Source organism: Anarrhichthys ocellatus, unplaced genomic scaffold (genome assembly GCF_004355925.1).
Source record: "Anarrhichthys ocellatus isolate YVR2014 unplaced genomic scaffold, GSC_Weel_1.0 scaffold127, whole genome shotgun sequence".
NCBI lineage: Eukaryota > Metazoa > Chordata > Actinopteri > Perciformes > Anarhichadidae > Anarrhichthys > Anarrhichthys ocellatus.
The window spans coordinates 565,320-571,100 of NW_022280157.1; positions in this window are offsets into that span (position 1 = coordinate 565,320).

Genomic DNA, 5,781 nt, shown 5'->3' on the forward strand with positions numbered 1-5,781 from the left:
GGTCAAAGAGGCTAAACGCGTTATTTATGTTTTCATTTTGTAATTTATCAGATTTTTGCTGCTACTGAATGGATTCCTGTCTACGGATGTTGGTTTTTAACTTTGCACTGATTGGAAAATATGCAACAGTGCATGTTTATGGCTATACAATGTTTTTATTTAAAATATTATTCTCATCAAAACAGGACCTTTATGAGCCTAAAAAATGTGTCAGAAGTGACACTGATTGCCAAATGCTCCAGCTCTTTGTGTGGCACTGGAGCCTAATTGAAACAGTATCATCTTACTGCGGGGGGGAAAGAGAGAGAGGTGGGGAATAGAGGAGAAGGAGGAGGAGGGAGACGAAGAACCCCCACAACCTCCACTGGTCTGTTTATAGACCTGCCAGGGGTGGGGTGAACTTTGAACTTTTCTGCTGTCAATCTCAGTCAGACCTATAAGACAGCAGATAGAGAGCGGCATCCTCTTTGACATTCTATAAGTGTGGAATCTGGGTGTTTAAAGGCAAGGTCAAAGTGCTGAAATGCAATGGAGAAACTGTAGCCTAGACTGTAGAATAGGATTATTCTTTGTGTCAAGCTGTGTCTGATTGTCAGGTAGCTGCTGGACTGGAAGAAATAAGTCTGCTGCTGGTATGAAGCGGGACGGCAGCATCGCTCGGGACTGGGGAACTTTGTGCCAGTTGAACAGATATTTACCATACTGCCGGTGGTGTGCCAAATTTTGTCCCCCCTAGATCATGTCATTCACTTCATCATCTTTGCATTCACTTAAAAAGATACTATGTATTTTAGCTTTTTGAAAGAAGATATATCAGTCTCTCTTACAAAGGAAAAGTTCATTTCATTAGCAATAAAACAACTCCTAACTCAGTCCAATAAACTCTTTAACTTTTGTCGCTGTCATTTTATAACAGCAAGAAAAAAGCCAGAAAGCAAATAAACATATTTCTCAAATTGTTGAATTATTTCTTTAATGATCTTAGTATCTTGAAACACAGTCTTCCGTCAATTTGTAAAGGCATTTCTCAGGCTATACATCAATGTCATTTACTAAGTGCATTTCCCCTCCAGTCATTTCCTTGTGCAGTAATAAACAAAAACATACTCAGGATAAAAAAAGCTCAATTTGTTGAGGATACAAAGTTTGGCACAGTTCCGGTACAACCAGTTTCCAATTCCCTCTTGCTTACCCTCTGTTACTAAACCAACAGCCCTTTTCAAGCTTTGCTTTAAGTTCCTGCAGCATTGGTCGCCCCATGCACGAGCTCAGTGGAGTTTACATATTTCCCAGACTCCTTCTCTCTGTATTGGTCTCCATCTGTCTCTCTGTGACTCTCTGCAGTTGACTGCAGCCTAGCTCTGGTGGCCATGTTGTCCTAGTTGCACCTTGTCACGTTCCAGCTATCTTTATCCTGCAATTTACTTTTAGAAAGGATAATCATGGGAGAAATATTTACAGACAGCTGTTGGACTGTACTATATGCTAGGGCCAGTAACCCTATATTTTTCTTTATATATTTTGTAAATATAACCTCGAAGTAACTAAAGGTGCTGGTATTCCTTTCGGGAGGAGGACAGTTTTAAAGCAACAGAGCTGGGTGGAAGTTGCTGTCTGGAGATGCGAGGTGCGTCTGATACACTCGCGTTGGTGGAACTGAATAAATCCACCAATCATCAACAACCCATGCCAAAACATGAACTGGTGACATTTGAACTATTTTCTGTTTTTTATTCTATACTATGCGCTTCTGTTTTCTTATTCAGTCTTTAATCTAAGAGGTTTGAAATCTCAGCTTCCACATTCCACAACAGATAGCATCTATTGTAACCAGTCCAACTCCTGTTGGAATCGTACTTGTTTCTCTGTTGAGTGAGAGTGCCTTCAGTGGAAGTCATGATGCATTAGAGCAGAGGCCTGCCACACTGAGCGCACACGCTAGGTATTAAGTTGCAAATAGCTCAAGCAAATATCATGCAAACTGTCGCTGTGGTGGCTTTAGGCTGTGATTCCTGCAAACCAGCATGGGTGTGGAGACTGACCCAAGCTAAGCAGGCTCAGTACTGTGAGATACATGTCAAATAGTCAGAATAAGGGCACAAGTCACTGTCTGCTAGTCCTGCAGCGTCTCCTGTTACAGTGGGTCTGTTTAAATCTCCTCTCAAACATTGCAGCTGGTCAGCAGTGATGCATGCAGGTACAGTATACTGGTGTGTCTGGTGCTCACAGCTGTGCTCAGTGTTCTCCTGTATCCCTGCTTTGCATGGTGGGCATCGTGTTTACAGTAGAATACCTTTCTGCCCTCTGTCACTGACCCAGGGACGGTCCTCTACTCCGGCTGCTCATTTGGTTATTCAGCTACAGTCCAAGCAAGACCAATGTAGTTCTTAAAGTCCACAGTCTGTGGCTGTTGTGGCTAGCTTTCTGCTCAGACGGTCCAAATGGTTCACGTCCACATGCAGGTTGAGAGTGGCTGACCATGTGGACTCTTACAGAAAGGCTGCTGTACACTGATCACAAGAAACACTCCTTGATTTTATCATACTACCCAACATCATCCCAATATTCCCGAATATCCTCCCAAGTCGCTGTTAAAGGGATAATTCACCCAAATTACAAAAAAACATTTTCTCACCTCCCTCTTGGTATCTAGTCGTGCAGACGGTTTTGTTTTTATGTATTCCCGGGTTTGAGATATACATCAGAGACCTCCTCCTTCAAACACTAAAAGCAGTGTCCCTGTCACTATGGATAACTCACAGAACAACATGGTTTGACTGGAACTACTTTCTACTGAATAAATAGTGCCAATGAACACTAACAGGATGTTGTGAGGATTATCCAGAGTAGCAGGAACACTGTTCCTAAATGTCGCCGTGACGTTTTTTGTGAATGAAAGCACAACAAAAGATGGAGGGAAAAATATGAGAAACAAACCTGGACAGAAACAAATACTATGAATGGCTGGTTGTAGAGAGAAAATGTTTTTTTTAATATATATATAATTTACGTGATCTGACCATTTTGCAGTGAAATTGTGTATCATGGAGTGTGTCTGTAAACACACTCCATTCAGGACAAAACAAAGTTTGCCCGTAGTTACAGAACTGAGTGGATTTCATTGCTCAAACTGTAAACTGTTGATATATTTCTTTCTAACTCTGCTGCCTGGACATTTGCATTCAGGGAAAGGACTTTCTTTGGAGAGGTGGTGATATGATACTGTACTATCTATAATTCTGAGTCCTGTGGTCTTTTGACAATTTTGTATCAACTGTTTTTATCAGTTGTCCTGTAGTTTTATACAGGGCCTCAATAAATGTCCCACAGTATGTGCTGTGCACATGGCTATAGTCGAACTTAAGGCAAGTTGACAATAAAATCCTGATCCCTTAAATGTAAGGTGTGTTCTTATCTGTGTTTTTGTAATAAGATTATCTTTTATCATACAGTTATCTTTCAATTAAATGGTTTGTGTGTCAAAAAGTGTATTCATTATATAATGCAAACTATTGGGTGTTATAAATGACATTGGTTTAATTCCAGATTGGGCCGGGTCACACAAACAGTTGCAACATCCTCCAGCATGTGACTGGTGCTAATCCAGACAGTGTCCATCCACACAGAAGTACAGGAGCTCAGCTCTGTCTACGACACTCCGTCCTCAGCTGAAAGATGTTTACATCTCTCTTCGAGGACGAGACAAACTCACATTTCAGTCTTGTTATCAACTGAAAGTCCTTTTATTTGTCTTTATTTTTCTTTCTTTTGTCTCTGAGGGACTTTTACAACAATTGGCATCCTTAAAATGTAGTAACCCAGATGTTCTGGTCAACCATAGGACACTCCAACAAGTAAGTGTTCCACTTCCATAAAGTTGAAACTGCTTTTCAAAAGAATGGTGAAAATGATCCTGAATTGCACTAAAAAGAATCGTGTCCCCCCAAACCCTGTATCGTTTTGTCATCTGCTTGATAACATCTTTCAAATTTCACTGGCCACACTTTGTAACACAGGCTCTATGGTATAAATGAAATGTTTCAAGTCAAAACAAAAGACATTGTGCAACTGTTTTCACTGACTAATTCTCACCCCAATGCATCAAATAATGCAACCAGTGAGCACTGGTTGCATTATTTGATGGCTTCCAACTAATTTAGAACGTTCTACGCACCCTTCTAGTTAGTTGTGAATGTGTCAGGGACGGCGTGTCAATATACGATCTTTAAATACGTAGTCTTTTCAAAATAATGTGTCTTTTGGGGCGACTGTGGCTCACTGGGTTAAGAGGGTTGTCTGGGAACTAGTTGACGTTAACTTGACTCGTGTGACTAAGAAGTGAAATTGTGTCACTTGACTATCAACTCATGTGACTAACAGTAACAACACTAATGAGTCACATGACTAACGTGACTAACGACTGACAAAATGTCCACATTTACTTTTTGTTTCACACAGGACACAAACACTGGGCTCCGGGGTGAAAGTCCTGTGTTTGTATGCATTGGGAGTGAGAGCGGGTTGGTTGGGTACAGTACTCTTGGTGACAAGTAAACTCAGCTCCATGGGAAAAATTGATGGAGTGCCCCATTAAAGTCCAAATATTCCAATGATCACACTATGAACTAATAGATGTCCTGCTGTTCAAACTGCATGACTTTAGCCCTGATTTTCCGCTCCCCGACAGTTTTTGGAGCTCTAAGACAAAAGCCACAGATCAGAGGCAAATCAGCATTGGCTCATTCACACTAAGTGAATAAGTGCTAAGTGTGAACCGTTCAAAAACACTAGCTGCATCGCAGACACATCATCTTGCATGTTCACTCCCATGATGGCGGCACACCCGTTTGCACGTGGGTTTTTGTTTCTTTGTGTCTGTGTTAGTTTTTTTGTCAATCACTCCTTCTGTGCTCAGTGGAAGTTTTATATATCTTAATTAAACCATGTTGGGGTTAAGTGGACAGCTTGGACATTGACATATTAAACTACATCTTCCATGTGTGTGTCCTCTGCAATCTCTGTGATTTGAACTAATGCAGCCCAAAGGTGTCTGGCAGTTGTTGTTTACCCAAAAGATACATCATTGTACCTTTGCATGCATTTAGACACCAAGTTGTCCAAAATCAAGCATGCTTTATCAAAGACTTTACAGAGCAGGCCTTCCAGCATCCTATATGCTACAATAGTACAATATATAACTATGTGGAGTTGCAACAAATAGTCTTGATTCCTAATGTTGAAGAGGTAGTTGCACTTTTTTAAACATCACTTTATGAGGGTGGATTTTAAGTGTAAATTAAAAGCAGGGAACATAGATTTTAGAGAATTTAAAAAAATCACTGACATGCTCAAAATAAACAATAGTCCTTAGCCAGAAAGTCACATGCGGCTGATGATTGGCTGCTCTTTCAATCCCTCAGAAGTAGATGTACATCTCTTTTTTTTAAAACAATGCAGAATTCAATCTTATTCACCACAGATAGTCTTAATTATCATTATAAGTTCTGGAAAACAATCACAGTTTGACAGAATAATAAGGTTTTCAGTTTGTCTCAAAAATTGAACGTCAATTTTTAGGGGTGACTGTGGTTCAATGGCAGAGCAGGGTCCTCCTTCAGTCAGAGGTTCGGAGGTTTGATCCTCGGCTCCGCCATTAGTGTTGATGTGCCTTTGAGCAAGACACTTAACCCCAAATAGCTGGCTGTGTATGAATGGATAGAGTCCTGATGAGCAGGTGGCACCAGGTTGAAACTTTATTATGACCAAATGAAAGAAATGACA